Source organism: Urtica dioica, chromosome 7, assembly GCF_054948205.1.
Source record: "Urtica dioica subsp. dioica isolate 48M chromosome 7, U.dioica_male_clone48M_v1_H2, whole genome shotgun sequence".
Lineage (NCBI taxonomy): Eukaryota > Viridiplantae > Streptophyta > Magnoliopsida > Rosales > Urticaceae > Urtica > Urtica dioica.
In genome coordinates, this window is record NC_142762.1 from 12,674,640 (window position 1) to 12,702,100 (window position 27,461).

Sequence of the window (27,461 nt, forward strand, 5' to 3'; positions counted from 1 at the left end):
ACAATTTGCTCTAACAAAATAATGGATTATGAAATAAACACTGCGTAAAAGTAAAAACACGTGATATGATTACTCAGTTTGGTGCAACGTCACCTACATCTAGAGACTCTCATCCAGTGGAAATGATTTCACTATCAAGTAGTCAATAGTACAAATAAGGACTTACATGAACAACATAAACATCAACACCCTGGAAACTATTACTACAAGTGATTACCAAAACAACGACTCCCCTTGAATTTGAGACCCCTCTCAATTCCACTCTTCAAGCACGCGCCGATGCTTGGTCAGCTTCAATATCAATGCACGTGAAGACTTCAATCACATATACACAAAATCCAATCTCACAGACACTCAGACTTCTGGAATAGTGTTTGTAGAATTACACCGTTCTTATCAAAACACATAGTTTCCCAGTCCGTCAATCGAGCACGTCTAGGAACCTTAAATATTTTGCTAAAGCGTCAAGAACTGCTAAGGGTGAAGCGCTTGGCTTTTGTAACAGTCATACAAGTCGAGAAATCGAACTAGGGTTTCTTACCGATTTGGCAAAACAAGAAACTTGCCAGAAATATTGTCTGCACATAAAGAGAAAGATGTCTCTACAAATCCTGAAGCATATTGACTGACATTTTTCTTTAACAACTTGCCGTAAAAAATAAGCCAACATATAACGTAACAATAATAAATTTTGGTCATTTTACTAAAAGACCCTACCCACACCGACATGGCCATTGTATAATAAAACATGTTCAAGACTTTTAGAAAGGTGACTAGACTGTATAATGAAAACGTGGATCCGGATTTGGTCACCAATGTAACAAGCAACTAAATCAATTACAGAACAAGTATTTTTATATATATCGGCATTTACAGATCAATGTTTCGTCAAGCGATAGCAGAGCATCGCACAATTTGGCTACCAAGAGAGACCAAACGCAATAATGCTTCTCCTTCTGAAACTTGTTTCAGATAACTGACTCATTTTATGCTAAGATCTGAGATGTTTGTATATATATTATTTAGGAAGATATTTCTTGTAATCCCTGGTGATAGGCTCAAGAGGAAATCTGTGAATATGTGCTCAACGAAAGAAATTAAAATCGGTTCAACGAAACAACGATATCAATTCGTAACGACAGGAAGGAAGGTCGCTTGCCTGGGAAGTAATTTATGTCGATAACATAAAACTGATATATGCTTCTGTGCTCTTGTATCATATCCATGTTGAATAATCGAAGACCCTAAGAGAGAGAGAGAGAGAGAGAGAGAGAGAGAGAGAGAGAGAGAGAGAGAGAGAGAGAGAGAGAGAGGCGGAATTATTAACTATCCACTTGAAATTTGTAAGCTTCCATGAAAAATAAAATAAAAAATTAAAAAAAAACTTCTGAAAGAGAAAACTACCAATCGCCGATGAAGCTCCTTTCCGAGCTTTTCGAGCAGAGGTTGTGGAGGTAGTTCTGCTCAAAATCAAAATTTTCAAATTCAACAGAGCTATTGTATGAGTTTATAGATATCCTGACCTTTAGCAGAAAATTTTGACACCCTTAATTGATCATGTAACTTAAGCGACTATGAACAAGATTCGAATACCACTACTGAAATTCTGATTAGTTGCAAAGGCAAGATGTCGCACACAATGTGTTGACAATGTGTCCGACAACTTACTTGAACACAGATATGGATAAACAACAAAAGTGCAGAAATAAAGTACACAGGATATGGTTACCCAGTTCGGTGAAACACACCTACGTCTGGGGGCACGCTGCCAGTGGAAAGGATTTTCACTATCTTGTAGTCAATAGTACACACAAGGTTATATCTGATTACAATCAACAAATCAATAAAACCTAGAGACTATTACTACTAGTGATCACCTAGACAGGGACTACCCCTGAATTTGAGCTCCGTCTCAATTCCACCCTTCGAGCAACCTCCTGGCTCGGTTGACCTTCAGTCTTCAGAAGCACGTGAACCTTCAATCACGAAAAGCACAAGAACCCAAATCTCACATACACTCAATCTGTAGAATAGTGTTTGAGAGAGTACACCACTTAAAACCAAAACACACAGCCTCCCAGTCCGCCGATCTTGCACGTCTAAGAGCTCTGAGTGTTTGATCAAAAGTGTCAAGGCTGCTAAGGGAGAGCACACGGCTTTTATAGCAGCTGGACAATCCTGGAAGATATCTCGGGTTTCCTTACCCGGCCTCATGCGAATATCTCAACGTAAAGACTCCATCAAAGAGAATATTCGTGCAAAGAAGATAGCAGCGGAGGATATCTTGCAATGAAGGCTCCAGCGAGGCAGATATCTTGAAACGAAGACAGCAGCAAGGCAATAACTCAGCAATAAATCACCAGCGAAGCAATCTGTCGAAACTGGAAACTTGCCTGAAATACTGTCTGCACATACGAGGAAAGATGTCAATCCAGAAGATGAAACATAACATCCGACATCTTTCCATACCACTTGCACTAAAAAATAAAGCCAACAAAACAACGTAACAACAATCTCCCCCTTTGGCTATTTTTTAGGCAAGCACTTCCAGGACCAGTTCTCATACAAGCGTCAAAACCAGAAAGAGAGTCAAAATAAATGACCTCATGACGCCTCTCCCCCTGATTGCCTCAAAAAGATACCAAAGGCAAGGATCGACCAACACAGAGGGAGGAACAAAAGCCTGAAAAGGGAATGAGAACTAGGAAAACAACATATCATTCAGCAGAAAAAGTACGATAGAGCTGTCTTACAAAGATCCAAAACGAAACATATCAGTCTGAAGCACAAGGGGAAAAAAGCAAAAGATGTCTAGAACAGAGAATATTACAGACCAGAACCGAATCAACCAATAGTATCCTGATCATCCTCATACACATCATCTTCAGAATCAGAGTCTTCAGTGGCTTCAGAGATATGAGACCCAGTGGCAGGACCTGGTTGAGACGAGGACGCACCATCCATGGTAGAAGGAAGAGTCATGACAGAGATAAGACGCTCACACGCAGTCTTTCGACGAGAGGAGATGGCAATGACTTCCTTAAGAGCAGCAACTTCTTCCATCAAGCCCTTGAGGATATCGCTCTTGGCATTTTCTGACAGGGGAGCCACTTTGATGGTACCACCAGCCGGGACAGATGTTGCGACAGAAGGCATGACAAGGTCCCTGGCATGTTTCCCTTCAAACAACTTAGGACTGAAAGAGAGTTCACTGGGAGGTTTACCTGCAACATCGTCAGCCCTGAGCAGATCCTTCTTCTGAGCAACCAGCAAGCCAGACAGGAGCGAATGAAAGCCAATAGGAAGCTTTACTGCATAGGACTTAGCATGCTTCGTCAGGTGACTGAAAACAAACTCCCCAAAGTCAAAGGACGCCCGAGTGCCAATCTGGAAAATGAGGCATGCCAGGTCGGAGTTGATGCTTGAGCCGTGAGAGGAAGGGGCCCAATTAGCAATCCCAATTCTGTACAGAACAGAATACTTTGCCGAGAGATCTGAGGACGGCAGGGAACCCTTGGTGGGCCATGTCTTCTTATCATCGTTGGTGAGCTCTTTGGCAACCTCATCCAAGGAAGGAAGCCGATCAGCAGTGACAATCTTTCCTCTACCCAGAAACTCGTTGATGGCAGTGGATGATATATCAAAGCAATGGCCACGAACATAGACTTTCCCAAACTCAGGGTGATGGGGCTGGTCAATCTCAGAGGACAGATTCACGATGCACTCTTTTACCAGTCTGGGATAATAAGGACCGATCCCAGTGACAGTCTTCCCAAGTTGAGCGTCGGACAAGAGTTCCATGATCACATTAATCTTCAGAGCCTCTTTAGACAATTCTTTTTCCGGAAAAATGGATCTGTGATAGACATACCTCCATTTTCTGACACGATCTTCCTCATGGAAGGAGACATTGTCTAGAGGAGCGGCGGGGACATCCTTGGGAAGCTTTTGGCCTCCGACAGTTTTCCTGGAGATGAGAGACATCCCTTCAGGACGGGCAACATCTTCTTCCTCTTCCAAGTCTTTCAGAACATCTGGAATTGTCTTTTCAACAGACTTTCCCTTCAGCCTTTTCTTGTTCAAACCCATCTTTACTGGTTTCTTCATCTTCTTTTTAGCCGGGATGGTAGTGGGAGCAGCTTCTTCCACCAGCTTTCTTTTCTTCTTTTTCTTCTCTGAGAGAAGAGTGGCTAGACACACATCATCATCTTTCTGAATTTTCCTTTTCAGAGAAGCAAGGATATCTTCTCCAACATCCTGGATAGGGTCGGATGTTCTTTCTTGCCTCTGAGAAGATGCAGGCACATCTTGCGAAACATCTTTACTTAAGCCTAACATGCCCCCAATGGCATCTTCCAGAGTAGGCTCTTGAGGCAGCGAAACCTTATCAATAGAGGAGGCAGAGACAGTAGGATTACCTATTACAACCTTGTGAGAGCTTTCGACGGGGGAAACACCAGATGGGGTTTCTTCTTCAGGATCATCAGCACTTCTTCTTTCTTCCTCAGACGAGCTGCTGGAACTAACTCCTCCTGTGATGTCTGTGATGGAGAGAGCAGCTTTCTTCAGAATAGTGCGTCTGGCGGCAGATAGAGATGGATTCTCAGGTGGTACTGATGACCCAGCGATCGCACCTCCGGCCTGACCATCGGCGCGTATGCTGGGTTTCAGACCACGAACCCTAACTCCATGCATGTTGCTCTCAGCACTGGGCTTTCTTGTCCCGACATTTTTCTTCCTCATTGTGGCTTCGACTTTTCCAGAGGGAGTAGAGGTACTGATCCCGCTTCTTGTACCCACCATTTTGGAAAAAGAAATGAGGAAACTGTCACAAAGGTAACTGTCAAAATGGGTAAGACAGCAAATTCGGGAAACAAATCTTAGGAGCACTGAAGAAGAATAAGAAATTTCGAAATTCAAACAGAAAATAACTTCCCCTTCTTTCTCGGAAGAGTAACCGTCTGCATGAGTGAGAACATGGCAAGAAAAACGACGTCGCAACTTCAAGTGGGCCTTGAAAGTTCCTGGGCCCTGAGAGACAACACTTGGCAATATAGCCCGGCAAATCAGTCGAATGGGCCAACCAGAAACATGGGCCCATGAGAAAAATAACACACCAGTAACACGAACAAGGGTCAGCGAAGGATTAGCGCAAAAGTTAAGACCAAAAAATCCTTCGATAAACAATAATTGCTATTGATCAATAACACATAACCCAAGAGAGGATCTGAGATTTTCAAACCGGTTAGCATCCAAAGCCTTGGTGAAAATATCTGCAAGCTGTTTCTCGGTGTGAATGTATTCGAGTTTGATCTTCTTTTCTTCCACGAGATCTCGAATAAAATGATGTCTGATCTCAATATGCTTGGTCTTACTGTGTTGAACAGGATTCTTTGAGATGTTGATGGCACTAATGTTGTCGCAGAATAATGTCATGACATCTTGTCCAACATCATACTCGGCGAGCATCTGCTTCATCCAGAGAAGCTGAGTGCAACTGCTCCCAGCAGCGATGTATTCAGCCTCAGCTGTAGACAAGGAAACACAGTTTTGCTTCTTGCTGAACCAGGAGATGAGATTGTTTCCAAGATAGAAACATCCACCAGAAGTACTCTTTCTATCAATCGTGCTACCTGCCCAGTCAGCATCACAGTATCCCACAAGCGTAGAAGAAGTATCATAGGTATATAGTAAACCGAAATCAGCAGTGCCTGAGATGTACCTTATGATTCGCTTAGCTTGAGCCAGATGGCTAGCTTTGGGATTGGCTTGATAGCGCGCACAAACACCTACAGAGTAGGCTATATCTGGTCGGCTGGCAGTGAGATAAAGAAGACTGCCAATGATGCTCCTGTAGAGACTTTGATCAACAGATTCTCCATGCTCATCCTTAGTGAGTTTGATGTGAGTAGCGGCCGGGGTCCGCTTGTGAGAGGATTTCTCCAGACCAAACTTTTTCACCAAGTTTTTGGCATACTTACTTTGGGAAAGGAAGATACCATCATTCATCTGTTTGATCTGAAAACCCAGAAAGTAGTTTAATTCGCCGACCATACTCATCTCAAATTCTGACTGCATTTGTCGAACAAAAAGATCCACCATTTTGCTTGACATTCCTCCAAAGACGATGTCGTCAACATAAATCTGAGCTATCATGAGATTGCCATTCTCCTTTTTCACGAACAAAGTCTTGTCAACGCCACCTCGAGTATACCCATTCTGTACAAGAAATTGGGTAAGTCTTTCATACCAAGCACGAGGGGCCTGCTTAAGGCCGTAGAGAGCTTTTCTGAGTTTGTAGACATGTTGAGGAGAGCTAGGATCTGTAAACCCTTTCGGTTGAGCTACATAAACTTCCTCATTCAAGTACCCATTGAGGAAAGCACTCTTAACGTCCATCTGATAAAGCTTGAATTGCAGGTGACAAGAGATGCCAAGCAAAAGTCTGATAGCTTCTAGTCTCGCAACAGGGGCAAAGGTTTCATCAAAATCAACACCTTCCACCTGTGAATAGCCCTGCGCCACAAGTCTAGCTTTGTTGCGAGTTATATTACCATGTTCATCAGATTTATTCTTAAAAATCCATTTAGTCCCAATGACATTTACATTGTTAGGCTTGGGGACCAGCTCCCAGACTTGGTTTCTTTCAAACTGAACCAGTTCTTCTTGCATAGCATTAACCCAATATTCATCATCAATAGCCTCGTTAACATTTTTTGGTTCAATCTTAGAGACGAAGCAGAGATTACCAATCATTTCCCGGTAGTTAACAGGAGGTTTTGGACGAGTCTTTATTCCTTCACTGATTTCGCCAATCACCTCATGAGCAGGATGATTTTTCTGAATTCTTCGAGAGGGGACTCTCTGTTCAGTCTCAGGAGGGGAGCCTTCATCTGGAACAATGTCGCTAACTTTGTCATCAGCATCAGTCCTGACATTCGGATTTCCAGTGGAGATGTCGTCCAAGGAGTTAGCAGCATCTGTCCTGACATCTGGGTTACTGGGAAAAACTTCATCCTCATCATTAGGACTGTTAGTAGCATCATGATCATCATCATTTATCACCACGTTTATTGATTCCATTATAGTCTTAGTGCGTTTGTTAAAAACACGGTATGCACGACTATTTCTAGAGTATCCAAGGAATATACCTTCATCACTTTTCGGGTCAAATTTACGCCGTGGATCCCTGTCAGCAAGAATATAACACACCGAACCAAAAACATGGAAGTATTTCACATTTGGCTTTCTCCCCCTCCATATTTCATAATGAGTGCTGGAAGTACCTGGACGAATAGTAACTCGATTGTGAATATGGCAGGCAGTATTTAAAGCTTCAGCCCAGAAATGTGGTGGAATATTCTTGGCCAACATCATTACTCTAGCCATCTCCTGAAGGGTTCGATTTTTTCGTTCAACAATTCCATTTTGCTGAGGTGTGATAGGAGCTGAGAACTCATGTGCTATCCCTTCTTCAATACAAAACTTAGCAAAGCTTATGTTCTCAAATTCCCTCCCATGATCACTCCGAATTCTGATCACTTTGCCTATGCTCTCCCCTTTTTCTCTCTGAACCTTCTTACAAAGAGCTTCAAAAACAGCAAAAGTATCAGACTTTTCACGAATAAAATCAACCCACGTGTACCTGGAGTAGTCATCCACACAGACGAACACATATCTCTTCCCTCCAAGGCTCTCGACCTGCATCGGTCCCATCAGTTCCATGTGGAGAAGTTCCAGAACCCGAGATGTGGTAAGATGTTGCACCATCTTGTGGGGCTTCTTGACCTGTTTCCCAATCTGGCACTCACCGCAAATTTTACCTTCGACAATCTTCAGATTTGGGACACCGATGATAGCATTCTCAGAGACAATTTTCTGCATACTTCTGAGATTTAGATGACCGAGCTTTTCATGCCACAGCTTGGTTTCATCTGCTTTGGTCAAGAGACACTTGCTGGTAGGTGCGGGGTTCCACATATAGCAGTTGTCACGTGATCTGTTTCCTCGCATAAGTTCATCCTGATCTTCATTAATCACCACACACTTATCACGAGTAAAGTTGACATGCAAATTCAGATCACAAAGTTGACTAATACTAATGAGATTAGCAGTGAGTCCTTCTACCAACAAAGCCTCAGTCAAACAAGACATACCAGGATAGTTTAATTGACCTTTACCCACAATTTTGGCTTTGACTCCATCTCCAAAGGTAACATGGCAGTTCGAGTAAGGTTTTATGTTGGTCAGAAAGGTGTGATCCCCAGTCATATGACGAGAACAGCCGCTGTCGAAGTACCAGTCATTCTCGGTGGAAGCACTCAGAGAGGTGTAGGCAATATTGGCATGATAGGAGGTATTCTTCACTCTCCATTCCATCCGAGTAGCAGGTTGTTGATGAGAGGAGACATTTCTGTGGATGGACCTGTGTTGACGGATATTTCTCCCATACAGACGATAGCAGAAAGGACGGATATGTCCCTTTCTTCCACAATAATGGCATACCCAGCGAGGTCTGTTGACAGGAGACCTGTTTGGTCCAGATTGATGATATCGAGAAATGTCATGAAATTTGTTGTTACCAGATGATTGAGGCAAGTTTCGTGACATCTGGCTAGTCTGCTTTTGGGGAACGAACGTAGTCTGGGATGATGAAGCGCCATGGGTATATCCAAGTCCCTTTATGTTCTTCGCGGGTTTGCCGATGGTGAGGATTTTGTCAAGACTGTCAGTCCCAGAGTTCAGCATTCTAACAGTTTTAGTCATGTGCTCGAGTTCGCCGTTCAAACGACTGACTTCCTTCTTTAGATCCACAATAGTCTCCAGAAGTCTAGCTTTATCTTCAGTCAGGGTAAGGATGAGAGCACCCTGTTTGTCTAGAATCTGAGATTCCTCAACCCATTTGGTATGAAGGGTATTGTAGGCTTCATTCATAGCATCGTCAGATAGTTCATCATCAAGAACATATTTCTGAGAGTACTCACCAGATTCATTAGTAGACTCATGAGTATGAACAGAAGCAATAAAGGCTACAAAATTACTTATCTGATCTGAGTCGCTCTCTTCATCTTCTTCATCTGAAAGAGTAGCGTTGTATCCCTTTTTCTGTCTCTTGAGGAAGTTGGGACATTCCTTCTGAATATGTCCAAATCCTTCACACTCGTGACACTGAATGCCTTTGCCTTTCCCAGATCGTTCACCACTTTTACTATTCCTGTGAGGATAAGTATTTTTCTGGAAACGTTGTTGGAAATTGTCCTTGACATCTTGTGAGACATTTTTCCCATTCATCTGATTAAGTCTTTTCATGACCCTGCCATAGTTTTTTGCAAGCATAGCAATAGTATCATCAATATCATTGTCAGAGTCTGAATATACCTGATCCCTCGGTTCATGAACAGAACTTTTGAGGGCCATCCCTCTTTGTTTCTTTTCCACCTTAGGAAGAGAGAGTTCAAATGTCATGAGAGATCCCATTAATTCGTCGAATTTCAACGTCTTTAGGTCATGAACTTCCTCAATGGCCGTGATTTTCATCTTGAATCTGGGGCTCAAAGCTCTCAGGGTTTTTCGAACAAGATCTTCATCTGTCATGGGTTTTCCGAGAGAATAAGATTCATTGGCGAGATCACGAATGCGAACGTTGAACTCAGCGACAGTTTCGTCTTCGAGCATCATGAGAGCTTCGAAATTGGTTGTGAGGTACTGAAGTTTTTGTTCCCGGACCTTTGTAGTTCCCTCATAGGCAACAGCGAGAATTTCCCAGGCCTCTTTGGCAGTAGTGCAAGTATTTATCAACCTGAAAACATCTTTATCAACACCATTAAATATAGCATTGAGAGCACGGGAGTTACCAAGGGCCGCCTCATCCTCAGTGGGGGTCCAGTCTTTTTCCGGCTTGGTTCCAGTACGGGCTCCTTTGTCATCAGTAGTCACAGGAGCTTCCCACCCATGTATCACAGCTTTCCATGTTCGACTATCCAGGGACCTCAAGAAGGCGGTCATGCGTGCCTTCCAATATCCATAGTTGGTTCCGTCGAGTACTGGAGGGCGATTGACAGAACCTCCTTCTCGGGAACTATCCATAATAGGCAATCAGAAAGAAAAATACAGGAAACCACCTAAGAGAACAAGGTGCCTGCTCTGATACCAATTGAAATTCTGATTAGTTGCAAAGGCAAGATGTCGCACACAATGTGTTGACAATGTGTCCGACAACTTGCTTGAACACAGATATGGATAAACAACAAAAGTGCAGAAATAAAGTACACAGGATATGGTTACCCAGTTCGGTGAAACACACCTACGTCTGGGGGCACGCTGCCAGTGGAAAGGATTTTCACTATCTTGTAGTCAATAGTACACACAAGGTTATATCTGATTACAATCAACAAATCAATAAAACCTAGAGACTATTACTACCAGTGATCACCTAGACAGGGACTCCCCCTGAATTTGAGCTCCGTCTCAATTCCACCCTTCGAGCAACCTCCTGGCTCGGTTGACCTTCAGTCTTCAGAAGCACGTGAACCTTCAATCGCGAAAAGCACAAGAACCCAAATCTCACATACACTCAATCTGTAGAATAGTGTTTGAGAGAGTACACCACTTAAAACCAAAACACACAGCCTCCCAGTCCGCCGATCTTGCACGTCTAAGAGCTCTGAGTGTTTGATCAAAAGTGTCAAGGCTGCTAAGGGAGAGCACACGGCTTTTATAGCAGCTGGACAATCCTGGAAGATATCTCGGGTTTCCTTACCCGGCCTCATGCGAATATCTCAACGTAAAGACTCCATCAAAGAGAATATTCGTGCAAAGAAGATAGCAGCGGAGGATATCTTGCAATGAAGGCTCCAGCGAGGCAGATATCTTGAAATGAAGACAGCAGCAAGGCAATAACTCAGCAATAAATCACCAGCGAAGCAATCTGTCGAAACTGGAAACTTGCCTGAAATACTGTCTGCACATACGAGGAAAGATGTCAATCCAGAAGATGAAACATAACATCCGACATCTTTCCATACCACTTGCACTAAAAAATAAAGCCAACAAAACAACGTAACAACAACTACCACTACCACTACCCTAATATGAGTACATACCGTGTTTCAACTTACATGGCGAAAGAAGAAACATAATCCGGGTAATATATATATATATATATATATATATATATATATATATATATATATATATATATATATATATATATTATGGAGTAATTACCAGCAACACCGAGGTCCAAGTCTGCATCATCCGCAAAAGCCGCGGCACAAGAAACCCAGGGGAAGCGGTGGACACCAGAGAGCTCTCGTTTAGTGACATCTGGTAAGGAAAAACGCCCAACGACCTTGATAGCTTCGCCAACAAAATAAACCTTGAAGAGAACGCCACCTGTATAAATAAACAGCCAGAAATACAAATTAGAAATTACAAGCCTATAGTTTATGGCAATGCCTGTTGGGTCACCAGAGGACAGATTGTGAGCATCGATCATAAGCAAGTGATAGCTCGTGCGACTTTGCATTTCCATCGGCCACTAACGGCTTTGCAACTGGAAAAATAATCGACATGCAAAATTCAATAGCATTTGCAGGACCAAGTGGACAGCTTTTGTTTTCTTTTTTTATACTAGCATTGCGTAAAAAGAAATTGGTAAAATCCACGAGTTCCATTGCTTCTTTAAAAAAATTTACACACAAGGTTCTAAAAATGCATGAACATCAGTCCATACCGAGGGGTAGGCTTACCCCAGAATTTGTAACTGCATCGGCAATAGAGGATGCATCTTTCTTGATAACCAATTGTCTCAGAACACCAACTCTGCCTGTGTAGGAATTCTTTTGGTGATAATATATAAAGAAATAAACCATGAGATGTTAAGCACACAAGTTACCATATGATTTAGACAAGTTGATGTCAGCAACGGCCTGAAGCATATATTGACGACTACACAAATGTTGTATGGCGCCTGGAGGATCAAGCACCGTCACTTCTGGGTGTGTTACCCGGTACTCCTGAAAAATACCCATTAGATTTAGGAGCAATAAATCTTAAGATTTGTAATTCAACAATTTTAATCAGAAGATTTATTGCTCCTAAATCTAATGGGTATTTTTCAGGAGTACCGGGTAACACACCCAGAAGTGACGGTGCTTGATCCTCCACGCGCCATACAACATTTGTGTAGTCGTAAAGACGCCATTATTCAAGAAACAAATTAAAGCAAATCAAGAGACAGAAAACCATGCGTTAGCAGATGTTAATATAACCAGAAAACCCTGACCATTTTACTCAGGCAAAGTTGTGAATTGAGAAAAACGTCAACCCATTCAAAACAATCACAATAAGACTCTAGAAAACCTGAAAAAACTAGCTAGATGGCCATGGAAGTTGAAGATCCTCAAATTCTCTCGACCTCAACATGATTCATGCAAAAGGTAAGAGAAGCACTCTTCACAATTTGTTAGAGACAGCGATAAGTTCTTGAACCATTTTAAGGATCTGGTTCAACCACCGACCATATTTGATAATCATTTTTTTTCATTCCCGCCTCCTAAAATTACTCAGAGCACAAATGGGCATGAATTATCCTCTAAGAAAACAAAGTTCGAAAGCAATCAGAACCCAAAACACTAAAATAAATTACTAGAGTATAAAAAATGGCGTATTCATGGACAAACCTCGAGATTCTACCGCCATCCTTTTCCCGGTAACTGAAATCAAAATATAAAAAATAATAAAAAACCAAACATATATGAAAAGGAAAAAGTTAGTAACCAAGCACCAAGAATCTTGATTTAAGAGTACAACAGTATTCACTTGAAAGCAACCAAAAATCTCTGTGCACATGTGAACAGTAATAAAATTCCATTTTGAACAATATCTTACCTTTTGCAAAACAACGTCAAAAGGACCTTGATCGCTGAGAGGTCTGTTCTGATCTATTGCTACGAATAAAATTCCCTTCATTCTGCAACGAGCAGAGCACACATAAATCATATGAAGATGACAAAGACCTGGAATTACTACTGCCACTAGCATATATATTGTTCTTCCTTTATTAGATATTATGTCAAGAGTATATGATTTAATTCTCAAATAAACATAAGATCTTATTCCAAGTTGCAGTGAGTCTGTGCAAACTCATCTTTTTTCTCGAGAGTATATACACACACACACATATATATATATATATATATATATATATATATATATATATATATATATATATATATATGTATATATATCTATATATGTATATATATCTATATAATATAATATAATAAGTCAGAATGAGTAAATTACTATTCCTAATCGTTTTTAGCCAATCGTAATGTGACACGTCATTGTCTTATTTTAGAATCTATTTATTTATTGATGAAAATGAATCTATTATTTGATTAAGTTATCATTAAATACCTTCACGCATTACCAGCTTGGAGTATTATAATAATAAATTATGGAAAATAAATTGGACATTTATTGTACGTTTTTTTTTTCCAAATCTGTGCATGTTTTGGCCGTTCAGGATGACATCGTGTCTATTGAATTGAATTAAAAACCCAAAAAAAACGTAAATCCAAACCCATCTGACTCTCTTTCTCCCTCTCTCTATGTGCGGTGGCTCCAATCGATCTCGTTTTTCCCCTCTCTCTCACTGCCTTCGTCTTTCTCCGCCGGAGAGCTTTCCTCTGCCGCGAACCGACGCCGTAGTTCCTCACAACACCGATTGGGCTCGCCACCAAATCGGAAACTCAATGCTCGAGTTTGAGGCCGACCTTCTTTCTTCCGAAGCGTCTCCAACGCCTCAAGACCAGCGTCGCTGGCAATGACTCCTCTCCCACCACTGTCGGTTATTCATCCATGACATCGTAATATTCCTTTATTATCTACTTTCTTCCTTAAAAAAGAAACCTAATCAAGTCGACCAACGAGGATTTCAAGACCTGGCCTCGCGGGTAAGGTGTTCGATCATTTGTCCCAATGTGAGCACTTTTTTTCATTAACCGTCATTTTCTTTTTTGTTTTATGTAGCTTCAAGTTGAGGCTCCGAGTGTGTGTCAGACCCGGGAAGCTCACATTGATACCCAGAGTGAGGAACACAGACAACAAAGCGTTCACTTTCACTTTCGCTCTCCGAAACTACTTCCCCGTATCGGATATCAGGTTCGATACAAACCCTTTTTTTTGTAATTCTCTTCTTTTACTCTAATGGTCTTTCGTTTTCTGAATCACTTGATTACATCGAAGTGAGTGTCGAGGGCTTGGAAACTCTTGATTACTTTGAAAACCTGGTTCGAAGAGAGAGGTTCACTTAGCAAGCCGATACGATCACTTTCGATGGCCAGGTAAACAAATGTCTGTATTCCCATCTAGGTTTTTTTTTTTTTTTTTCTCTCTATAATTCCAGCCCGACTTTTTTTTTTTCAATGATCGAATTGTGGCTCACCAGCGATTGATTTTTATGAATTTCTTTTATCCCTTGGTTGATTCTTATTCTTGGTTACAATTCACTCATTTCAGTTTCTTTTATGAATGGAACTGTTATTTCTATAACGGGAATCTTGTGCTTTAGTTTTGTAATTTTTGATAATTGTAGATTTGCAAAAATCAGTATGTGTGAATGTTTGGTGACTTCAATTTTCTCTGATTTGTGTGCATTTTGTTCTTTTCGTCTTCTTCAATAGCATTTAATCCCGCCTTTAGTAGCCTCTCCACTTCGACGGTCCAACCAAACCTACCAAACCTCTTCCTCCTCCGCGGAGTCCGCCTTTGCCAAGCTGCTTTCGCCCCGTCGCCGACCTCTGCTCTGTCCTTGCTGGCGACGACACTTCCGGAGAATCTCGGCCGCCCAATTCCGCTCTCTTCGTTGTCACCTTCGACGGGACTTGGAAGGCCCTCTCGCCGATTCCTCGCTTCAGGTATATACTTATTGTCGGAGATTTCATTCTTATACAACAATAGGTAAATAAAAAACATAAACACAGCTGGTAGTCTTAGTTTTTTTTTTTTAAATCTCAAACATGGTCTTCGGCAACTCACATCTTTAAAAGAGCTGAGTATTTGGGACTGCCCTAACTTCTCCACAATTCCAGTAGAAGAACTCCCGAATTCTCTTGAGGTTTTGAAGATCAGCTTCTGCCCTAACTTTCTGTTCAACTCAATTTTTTTCACCACTTTGCTCATTATTATTATTAGAAATTTACTCATCCGTTTTATTATTTTATATAATTTGTTTTATATATAACTCAGCTTATTTTAGTTTTGTTTACTTCTGTACTGATCGTAAAGAAAGTTTGGATATGTGGGAAAGTTATTTTCTTATGTGTCATTGTCATTTGAGTTTAATATTTCTGAAAACATATATATAGATATGCTACATTAGAAGAAGAAATAGTACAATGATACTGCTCAAGTGTAGAAATCTGAAGTGTACTGCAACTTACAAATACTAGCTTTCTAACAGTCTGGAAAAGTGCAAGTGCACCAGGGTTTTTCTGTTTTCATTTATACACATACGAAATGCACATCCAGTAAGTAGAAGAAATAAATCTCCCCATCAAATGTGAAGGTTTTCTCGTCCTCATGCCATGTATTGCAACTGTAATGCACCAAATTATTAGAATATCAATAACTAACCTTAAAAACAAAAGTACAAGATTAAAAAGTTGTAGAATTCTTGTTAATCCTGCTGAGCAACTGACTTGCTCATGTTAGAAGAAGAAAATATAGAATGACAAAACTCCTTTTCTTATGTACAAAAAAAAAAAAGATCAATCTAGATGTTTCAATGAAATATAATGCAAGTACCAAATAAAGCTTCCACGGAAAAATGTTTGAGAATATTAAAATGGCTATAAAGTATGAAAAGAATAAACAAACCTGAACTCGTTTTCGCTTGTTTTAGCCCTTTCAGCATGATCTTTTACTTGTATAAAACATTTATGAATCTGAAACTTAACCAGAACCATTTATAATAATTTCTCCAATATCTGTTTCAATAATCATATCTGTTAGCCACGGTTCAAGGTAGAAATTGGAAATAATAGCGTAAATCTGGATCTCCAATTTAATAATTTATGCATGAATTTCCTTGTTTCTTAGGCACATATACCGAAAGAGGTAATTTAGTCACAGGCTTGCACATATAGGCAAATTTACCTTTCAGCTTTTGTATCAAAGCTGAGTCAGCTCTTTTTGCTTCATTAAACAGTTCGGAGAACGTTTTGTTTGCCTTGTCGGAGAAGCAAGCGATGTGGCGGGTGTTTTCGTTGAAGGAATTACACTTTGCGACGAATAATTTCAATTACGACAGTAAACTCGGAGAAGGCGGTTTCGGCAGTGTCTATTGGGGTCAGCTTTGGGACGGATAGCAAGTAATGTCTCTATTTTTATAGCGATTATGAAACGATTTCAAGTAGGCTTCAATTATCCATTATCTCTCGGTCACATTTTTTATTATTTTGTAATATTATTTGGATTGATATTATGCTATAGAATAGAAATGCGAAACAGATAACCAAAACGTGTTGAGGATAATAAAATTTCAATGTAATAATTTAATAATATTATTGGTGTTTGTTCAAATTTCTCACCATCATTTTCTATTCTACTAAAACGACAAAACTAAAAACTGTCACTCTATGTAATTTTATGATTGTAATCAAGGCCATAGAGGAATGAACCATAAAAGAAAGGGTTATTTAGAATTGCAATTTCATTCTCTTGTTCGTTAATTTGATTACTTTCAAGACGCATAAACTCAGTGAACACTAGCTTTAAATTCTAGACTCAGTTTGTTGTCCTTAAAAATTCATTCTCTATTTGGATTTGAGTTTTGACATAAACTTTGAGAAATCCCACAAAAAAAGAGTTTTCCCTATAATATGAATGATCTAAATACCACATATAACATACTACTTAGCTATCACATAATCGAGCTCAATGACTCGATCGCAACAATTCTGAACTAATGACGATATACATTAGCTCAAATTTTACAATATCAAATTTCTAAAAAAACTCTACAAATTTCAAATTTCTAAAAACTTAGGCATTAAAATTTTTATAACTATTTTAAGTAACTTCAATTCTCTAACACAGTGAAAACTTCTTACAAATTTAAAACTTCAAAATCTCTATTTGGGCTCAAACTGTTGCTTTTAGAAAAGTTGAAACTTTGTGTTGTATTGTTACGGCCTTTGTTTTCAGGCTGCGTTTTACTGTTTCAATGCAACAAAGTGATATGTCGTTTTCTGTTTTGTATGTCGTTTTCCTTCTTTCCTTGGAAGTAGTATAGAGAAATTACATAATATGCCTTTTTTTCTTTTCATTTACTCATTTTCTTAAACAATTAAACTTTCCCGATGATTTTTTTTTTTTTTTTTTTATAATTCCATCATTTATAATTTCGACTCTCTAAGATTTAGAAATTATATTTTGAATATTACAATTATGTAAATTCATATATTAGCCACCAAAAATCCTAAAAATTGATCCCAGCTCTTTTACGTGTAGGAAACTTAGGGCATTCTATTTACAGGAAATAAACTAGACTAAGATGTTTTTTTTATTTTTCATTTACTCAATGATTTACAGGAAATATACTAGACTAAGATGTTTTAATTTTTTTTTTCTTTCATTTACTCATTTTTTGATACAATTAAACTTTCTGGAGGATTTTTTATAATTCCATCATTTATAATTTCGACTGTCTAAGATTTATAAATTATATTTTGAATATTACAATTATGTATATTCATATATTACCCACCAAAAATCCTAAAAATTGATCCCAACTCTTTTATGTGTTCGGACAAAATATGTTAATTACAATCATGTCGTTTGGTGTATATGAGCTAATATTAGGACTTATAGCCATCATCGTTTTTCTGACTAGTTCCTCATCAGTCATTGGTTTCCCAAGGGAATATGATTCATTAGCAAGATCCCGAATACGCACATTGAACTCAGCTACAGACTCATCTTCAAACATGGTAAGGGCTTCAAAGTTGGTGGTAATGTATTGAAGCTTTTTCTCGCGCACTTTGGTAGTCCCTTCATATGCAACAACAAGAATTTCTCATACTTCTTTTGCACTTGTACATGTATTTATGAGCCTAGAAATATTGTTGTCAACCCCATTAAAAATAGCATTAAGAGAACGAGAGTTACACAAGATTGCTTCATCCTCTGTAGGATTCCAGTCCTTCTCAGGTTTGAGGTCGGTTTCTATTCATTTATCATCCTTCGTGACAGGGGCAGTCCACCCGTGAATAACAGCCTTCCATGTCTTGCTGTCAAGAGATTTCATAAAGGCACCCATGCGAGTCTTCGAATAGCCATAGTTCATTCCATCTAGAACTGGGGGACGATTTGCCGATCCTCCTTCCCTGGAACTATCCATTACAAAATAGAACAGATTAAACAAGAAACCACCCTAAGATCTTGGTGCCCGCTCTGTTACCAATTGAAATTCTGTTTAGAGTAAGAGATAAGATGTCGCACATAATGTAGCGGCAATATGTTCGACAATTTGCTCTAACAAAATAATGGATTATGAAATAAACAGTGCGTAAAAGTAAAAACACATGATATGATTACTCAATTCGGTGCAACGTCACCTACATCTAGAGACTCTCATCCAGTGGAAATGATTTCACTATCAAGTAGTCAATAGTACAAATAAGGACTTACATGAACAGCATAAACATCAATGCCCTGGAAACTATTACTACAAGTGATTACCAAAACAACGACTCCCCTTGAATTTGAGACCCCTCTCAATTCCACTCTTCAAGCACGCTTCGATGCTTGGTCACCTTCAATATCAATGCACGTGAAGACTTCAATCACATATACACAAAACCCAATCTCACAGACACTCAGACTTCTGGAATAGTGTTTGTAGAATTACACCGCTCTTATCAAAACACATAGTTTCCCAGTCTGTCAATCGAGCACGTCTAGGAACCTTAAATATTTTGCTAAAGCATCAAGAACTGCTAAGGGTGAAGCACTCGGCTTTTATAACAGTCATACAAGTCTAGAAATCGAACTAGGGTTTCCCTATCGATTTGGCAAAACAAGAAACTTGTCAGAAATATTGTCTGCACACAAAGAGAAGGATGTCTCTACAAATCATGAAGCATATTGATGAAATTTTTCTTTAACAACTTGCCGTAAAAAATAAGCCAACATATAACGTAACAATAAGAAATTTTGGTCCTAAATTATATTTTGAATATTACAATTATGTATATTCATATATTACCCACCAAAAATCCTAAAAATTGATCCCAACTCTTTTATGTGTTCAGACAAAATATGTTAATTACAATCATGTCGTTTGGTGTATATGAGCTAATATTTTTACCATTTTTCAATGTAGGGACTTGGAAGATTTTGTCGTCTTGAAACTTGGTAAATTAAATCATGCATATTTTAATTATTTACTAATTACAACTACAAACACCACGTGCGAAGCACGTGTTTCAGACTAGTATATATATATATATATATATATATATATATATATGTATGAATCACCTAGCTAAAACTTCTAATTTGGGCTGCATAAAACTCTTGGCCTTCTTGAACGTAAGCGCGTAACCGACCACAAGCATTCTATTGGGTACACCAAGGCCTCTCGCACCGATACGGCATCGCTGCTGATCGCATGATTTCATTTCTAAATCCCCAACCTCAGTCTCCACCTCTTCCTTTCCGTACATAATGGTTTCCTCTCTCATTTTTGAACCTAAGAGAATGAGTAGAGAATCGACTCGACGGATTTCTTTCGGAGGGAGCGATGTGCCTGAGGAACGATGACGATAATCACAATGAGATTAATATGGCGTTTGAGAGAATATTTATAGTTATTTTTTACGAAGGAAAAAGAAAATGAGGTAGAAAAAGAATAGAAAAAGACATGGAAAATTGGGTGGAAGATTGGATTCCAACTTCACAAAATGTGGATCCCTTTAAGAATTTTATAATACATTAAGGGGAGATCTACAAGGGCTTAAATTTTACCCCACCAATGACATATAGATGGTATGTTATCTGTATTTAGATTTTTGAATAATCTCGGTAAGTATCCGCAATATACTGTAGGAAATTTTGGATGAAATAGTCCATTCAAATTTAGTGTTTAGCAAAATGATCAAGGTTTCACAAGTTTAGGCAGAATAGTCACTTATACCGTTAAAAGACAATATTATCCTTGTTGGTTGGGTATAAATGGTTACGATTTGAAAATGGTCCTCCTTTCCTGATTACAGCTCTCGATCTGTAGCTCTCAATTTTTCAACGATTCAGTGATTGTGGCGATTTCCTTGCGTTCCGTCATCGATCCGAGATTGACTAACAGGTTTGAATCTAATTCCTCGATTAGAAATATCAGTCTTCGATCATCTTTGTCTGCTTTTATTTTCAACAGATCAAAAGTTTTTTTTCCTCTGCGAAGTTTCTAATCTTTGATCATCGATTATCTTCGATCATCGATCACTCACTGTTGTTCGCTTTGATTTTCAGTAGAATATTTCACTGTTATTCGCTTTGATTTTCAGTAGAATATTTCACTATTGGTCGTTTTGATCTTTGAATTTTTATAATCTGTTATCCAGGTTATTTTCGATAGAATTGGTGTTGAATTCTTCTGTTATAGCATGTTTTTCTAAGTCAGGTCAGCTCTGTTCTAGATTATACATTTTAGCTTTTGTTCTTAAACTTTGTGTTCATCATGTTCATGAATTGGTTTCTCAGGATTTTCATATTTTTAATCTAGGTTTCCAAAATATTAACCCACTGTCTTTTTTTTTGTACTTTATTTGTTTGAAGGTCTCGCTTTGGTGGATAATTGTGAATTTTCATATACTCAAGTGAATGTGGTTTTGGATTCAGAACATGATGAACTTGTAGATGAAATTGAACTAAACAACATTCCTTCAAACTTTGACGTAAAGGAGGGTAGTATTTTTCTTGAGAAAAACACAATGGTCAATGCTTTTGAGATAATAGCTATTAGAAACAACTTCAACTTCAAAGTGTCCCCCCGCTCTAGCAAAACTAGGTACTTTCTTGTTTGCTGTAAAAACACCTTGTGATTGGAAATTGAACGCGTCAGTGTGTGGGGATTCGGGCGTATGGGTGATTAGAAAGTACCAAAACGTGCATTCTTGCACCGTTGAAGTTGTTTCATCCAAGCATAGGCAAGCTTCTACGTCGGTTATAAGTGAGTGCGTGAAGAGAGAGTTCTATAGTGGTTGGGCTGACCATATGCCTCCCAAAGACGTAATCGACCATATGCGAACCCATTTCAAAGTCAACATTTCATATTATAATGCATGGAAGGGTCGGGATCTTGCCTTTAAGGAAGTTTTAGGTTCGCATGCAACTTCATATTCACTTCTTCCGATTGTTGCTGAAATGATCACACAAAAAAATCTAAGTACTGCTTTTGTCCTGTTTCTTCTTTCTTTTCCGTCTATAAGTTTTTGAAAGCTGGATTAATGTTTTTGACATTTCACCAGGATTGTAAACCATGTGTTTCATCATACAGGAAACTACTCTTGTTTTGAGATCGAACCTGCTGGAGAATTCAAATGTTTTTTATTGCGATCGGGGCTTCAATTGAAGCCTGGAAACATTGTCGTCCCGTGATCTCTGTGGATGACACTTTCCTAAAAGGAAAGTTTTCAGGGACTTTATTGATCGCTGCTGCAATGGAAGGTGACAACCACATCCCGCCGTTAGCCTTTGGGATCGTAGATACTGAAAACAATTCTTCATGGCGCTCGTTTCTTGAGAATATCAAGAAGGCAATAGGAGATCGTGAGAACTTGGTGATTATTTCTGGTAGAAAAACTTCAATTCCTAAGGGTGCGTTACAAGTATTCCCATATGCCAAGTATGGGATTTGCATGCAACATTTATGGGATGAACTTGCAGACCAAGTTTCGCCGAAGAAAACTTGGGCCTCTCTTTATCAGGTGCGCAAAGGCATACACACATGAAGAGTTTGAGTACTTTCTTGAGAAATTAAGTGGCAAGCAGCCGGGAATTAGTAACTACTTGATGGAAGCTAACCCCGAGTTATGGGCTCGTTCTAAATTCCCGGGTAAAAGATACGAAGTCAGATGACCAACATTTCAGAATGCATGAACTCAATTCTAAGAGAAACTCGGGGCTGGCCAGTAGCTTATATGGTCTTGGCTTTTAGGAAGATACAACAACGATGGTTTTTTAACCGAAATTTGTCTTTGGAATCGATGAAATCTCGATTGACTACGTTGGCTTATAAGCTCATTTTAGCGAAGGAAAATGACGCTCGGTCAATGATTGTAAGTATGTCTTTATGTTCTCTATTACGATATCTACTAATTTATGCTTTCTGAATGTATAAGCAAGTTGAACTAAACAGTTTGATAGGTAAATTTTAAGGCAGGATTACATTTATTGATAGTCTCAAAAATCTCTTTGAATCAGGTATATACGATATATTTTAAACATTTTGAGGTGGAAGATGGGCAACAAAGTGTTACTATGGATATCGTGAAGAGAAGTTGGTCATGTCTCTTTTGGAAATTAGAAGAGATTCCATGCTCGCACGCCGTGGTCGCACTTTGGACGAGAAAGCTAGACCCGATCAACTATGTGTCTTCATATTATACCAAAGATACCTTGATGACGACTTATTCCAGCGGTGTATATCCCATAAATGAGAATCGGGTATCACTGGTTCATTCAAGTTGTGAGAGTTCATTAAACCTCCTACGTCAATACATTTTCCGGAAGGCCTAGGAAGAAGAGGATGCGGTCTTCGAGTGAAGTAAATGTTTTGCGTTGTTGTTCTTGTGGTCAACACGGACACAACAAAAGATCATGCTTGAAACATTGATTTCATCTGGTTCCTTTTATGTGGTTCATTCTGTGTAATTTTTACATTCCAAGTTCCATGGATTTTGGTTTCCTTGAATTTTTGTTTGTTTCTCAAGTTGTTTGTTTCATCTTGTCCTTTAATAGACAAATTTTTCAATAAAGTGGCTGTACAAGCAGTTTCAATGATCCATCTCTATTTAGATATCAATTTCCAAAATATTTCCAAAATTCTAATATACTTAATGTTCCATAATATAGACCAAAATAAAGGTTCCAAACTATTAGTCTAATGGGCTTCTCCACGGGCTTCTCCGCCGGCTTCTTCTGGTTTCTTCTTTTTTCCTCCTCGAGGTGTGCATATCCGAATTCAGTTGTGTATGGTGGACACATTACCTTTGCTTTGTGTGCCTCACGCTTCCCCATGATGATTAGTTCTTCATTTGGATTGTTGCTTTTAACGCCTTTATTTTTCCTCTGTGACCTTCGGACGGGCTGACATGGTCCAATAGGTTGTGCTGCACCTCTTTTATGCTCCCGCAACATTTTTCAATTTCCAAAAAGATAATCCAGTTTTCAAAATTAATAATCTAGGTTCCAAACACACAAACACAGATGTTTGAGACTGCTACAACAAGGTCAAAACAATTCTTAATCCTGCCTTCCAAAATCTTCATCCCGTATTATATCAACAATTTTTTTAACAATTGTTTGAGATTGTACCCTTGATGTTGCTTGTTTGATTGTAACCTTTTCGTGCTCCTACATAATACATCATAGTCCATGATTAATTCCAGATCCTACGTATATTTCTTAATCATGATTTCACAGTTTCATCATGATTCAAAAGTAATTTACCATGTTTGTACTCTCTTCAGCCACCGTGTTGTTGAACTTATTTGTATTTCTTTCAACCACTCATCGTCGACCTTACTTGTATTCCCTTCAGCAATCGTGACGCCGAAGTGAAACATTAGTTAATTAGTTAACATTCTTATTTGACAAAAATAAAAAAATTTATACAAAAGAAATGTAATAATTGATTACCTCTGTTTATACGTCATCTACTACATAGTTTATATGAAATCATCTGCATCTCTATCATCATAATCATTGACCATGTTTGAAGGTGAGGCGGCCTTGAGGTTTGATGATTCCAAGAAAAGCTTGTTGTTGATGTTGAATACCATTTGATATATTTCCATGAGGTTGTTGTCGAATTTTTCCATTTTCTTTTCGAACCTCTTCTCCATTGTGTTTAGCTTTTCTAGTATCACTTCATTTGTGACACACACCAAAGACGTTGTTGACTGTGGGGCGTGCGCATGAAGTGGTCATTTATGCCGTCTTCCTGATTCTCCTCTTCTCATCCATCTTCTTCTCGTCTTGGGGTGCTTGTTGCGTTGTCGACTTAAAAGGTATCATGTACCTGTCCATCATTTCACTGATTGTGCATTCCATTTCGATTAGCGAGAACTAGATTCAACAAACAAAAAACAGAAAGTATGCCATGTCAAAAATATTAATCCAACATTAAAAAAAATAATCATGCATTCAAAATATTTATTCTACCTACAAACATCTCAAATTACTATGGAGTACAAAGCACACAAACAGATTACACAAATTTCCATAAACAAACACATAAACATTAGTAACTTTGGGTTGTCAAAAACCTCTTGCGACAATGCTGCAAAGGCTGGGCTTAGGTTGAAGTTCCACCTAACAACCCTTGGTGTTTTTCGCGTTCTTAATTTTGTTGCAAGGCCTTTCTCTGATAGCAGCAGTATTGTTTCATAAGCCCATGCTAATAGAGCATGAATGAAATCACCGACATCATACCCCTTGCACTTTTCCCTTTGCTAGAGTCCTTGGCTTCTTCATTGTCGCAAGAAGGTTCTTGAAACTTTCTAAACCCCAAAGATGATTCGTGAATTGATTAGCATTGGCGACAATCTCAAAGTGGATTGGGTCGCAACACACCGAGTGTTGGCAAGGCAATATTTATGTGTACAAGATACACAAATTTGCAAGCTTCACCTTCTTTTTATCTGTGGCTTCCAACGGGGTATTGAAAACAGTGATAAGACTGCTCAATGTAATCTTGCCCTTTTTCCCATTAAAGAATTTGTCAATCAGCAATACTCCCAGACTCCCTTCTTCCTCTTCATCGTTGATTGCTTTGCAAAGCAGGCCGGAAGTGATTGCGAATTCCTTTATTCCAAATCTGGCCAACTGTCCGTTGAAATTGAACGCTAGTTCGTTGGGTTTTGTGGAACTGCATTGTCGTAGGAGCAATTGGTGCACCCTATTTCGTGGGAATGCTGAATTTTCGATTTCCACGATGTAACCAAATGGCCCTTTCTTCACCTTTTCCCATTGGCCATCTGTTAGCTTTAACTTGGTTTTAGCGCTATTGTTCCAAGCCTCTCGCTCGATGATGAAAATTGGTTTGATAAGTGGCTGCACAAAAAAATCAATTCAAAATAAGAATAATTCACGTTCACCTTCACAATTATATTATTTGATATTATAAACATTCACGTACCTGTATAATAGTTTGTCTGGCCGTCTCTTCTATCACGACATATTTTTGCCTTTTGCTTGTGGTTAGGGACATCTGTCACGAAAATTTATTCATGCTTTCATTTGTTTTAATCCAATATTAACACACTATAACTCCTTAAATCAGACACGGTTTATGTTTCCAATAATTTAATCTTACCTTCAAAATATTTAATCTACTACAAGTAAAACAATTTCAGAACTTTAATCAAATGTTAATTCAAATGACAATTAACTGGTAACAAAATTTAATCTTCCCTTCAGAAACTTTAATCAAGTAAAAACACATCCTTAAACTACCATGGATTAATTTAAGCATTCAAAAATTTTAATCTAGAAATACAGCAGAGTTAAAGTACTTACTTGTTCTTCAGATTTCCTTTTCTTCTTTCCTGCATTAGTGATCTTTAACCTGGCCATCTGCTACAACAATGGCAAAATAAATTGAATACAGATTTCAAAATCTTTAATCTCGTATTCATATAAACTTTTAATCCAGATTGAAACCAATAATCAGAATAAAAATCGATCAAGATTGCTACAACAATGTCAAAACAGATTTAATCCAGACTTCAAAATGTTTAATCGCCTATTCAATAACACATAAATATAATCCGCCCTTCCAAATTTTTAATCCAGTACTCATAACAACACAATTAACAAAAATTTCTCGAGACTGCTTTACGGTCAAAACATTTCTTAATCATGCCTTCCAAATTTTAATCCATTATTCATATCAACAAAATTAACAACAATATGTCGAGACCGCTACAACAATGTCAAAACAATTGATTATGATTTCAAGATCTTGAATCGACTACTCAATAACACTTTAATATAATTATGCTTTCCAAACTATTAATCTAGCATCCATGAAACTTACCTAAGTCGTCGAAGAATGATGCTGAGTTCTACGACGTCGACGACAGAGATCCACAGAGATTAGGGCTGCGAACGGCGAAGACGAGGATGAGGACGACGATGGCGATCAACGAAGACGAGGACGGTGATGGCAATCAATGAAGATGAGGACGGCGATGGCGATCGGCGACGGTGAGTCGAATAGGGTTTTTCAGGGTTGTTTTTTTCTGGTCGAATGGTCAATTGGTTTGGAGATTTGTTTGGGTCTGTTTAGGTCTAAGGGTATTATCAGGTTTTTCCACGTTTGAGCTATTTTTCCCTAAATGGTGAAAGGTTGGCTATTTTGCATAGCCCAAAGTTTCAAATGACTATTTAGCCTCAGAGCCCTATATTGTACTGGTATAAAATATCACGATATATAATGGATAATTAGATTAATAGTCCAATAACTCATTATCTTTTTTAAATAAGAGTTAAAATTTTATTTTATTATAAAAGTCAGTTATGCCAAAGTAAAATCAATTAGTTGTTCTAATGAATTTAAATTATTTCGGCATGTTCGACTATTTTCACAATAAAATGAAACGTTGATTAGAATCGTAAACAAAGTTCAGGGATTAACTAATTGCAACAAATTTTTCATATGCAATATTAAGTATTAATAATAAATTATTCAAAAATTAAAATTGTAATTATAAAAAAGGGGAAATTTAATAAAATTCATTACTTAAATAATACAACATTTATCTAAAAAAATAAATTCGATCATGAATATTGATTTAAATAATTAATATATTAATTAAACTTAGATTAACTAATATATATATATATATATATATATATATATATATTAGTTAATCTAAGTTTAATATATATAGACGGTTAGGGGAGTAGCCAATAGTCCTTCATTTTTTTAAAATTAGCCATATTTCATTTGATTAAAAATATAGTCAACCATTCTGCAGTAAATTATATTAATTGAAGTTAACTCTTTAGTTAAATTAATTTACTACATGCGGGTGAACTATTATTTTTAGTATAATAAAATTTGGGCTAGAATCTTAAAAGAAATCAATAGAATCGCTAATTGCAACAAATTCCTGTATTTTTTAATATGCGATATGATATTAATTATATTAAAATAATGGTTGAAC

At 38.3% G+C, this 27,461-nt stretch overlaps 1 long non-coding RNA gene and 1 pseudogene across 2 annotated transcripts; one reads left to right on the top strand and one right to left on the bottom strand.

The window, feature by feature from the left end:
- Positions 1–837: 837 nt before the first annotated feature.
- On the bottom strand, positions 838–13,176 carry LOC149390246 (inositol-tetrakisphosphate 1-kinase 3-like; annotated as a pseudogene). The gene is made up of 8 exons (XR_016300222.1): positions 12,892–13,176; positions 12,684–12,716; positions 11,897–12,017; positions 11,735–11,827; positions 11,470–11,554; positions 11,227–11,438; positions 1,405–1,460; positions 838–1,244 (listed from the first exon to the last, which is right to left on the bottom strand). The product of XR_016300222.1 is annotated as an inositol-tetrakisphosphate 1-kinase 3-like (transcript).
- A 1,111-nt stretch (positions 13,177–14,287) lies between these two features.
- Positions 14,288–16,510, top strand: LOC149390247 (uncharacterized). The gene is made up of 3 exons (XR_016300224.1): positions 14,288–14,351; positions 14,691–14,924; positions 16,217–16,510. It is a non-coding gene; the product is annotated as an uncharacterized LOC149390247 (long non-coding RNA).
- The last annotated feature ends 10,951 nt before the right edge of the window (positions 16,511–27,461 follow it).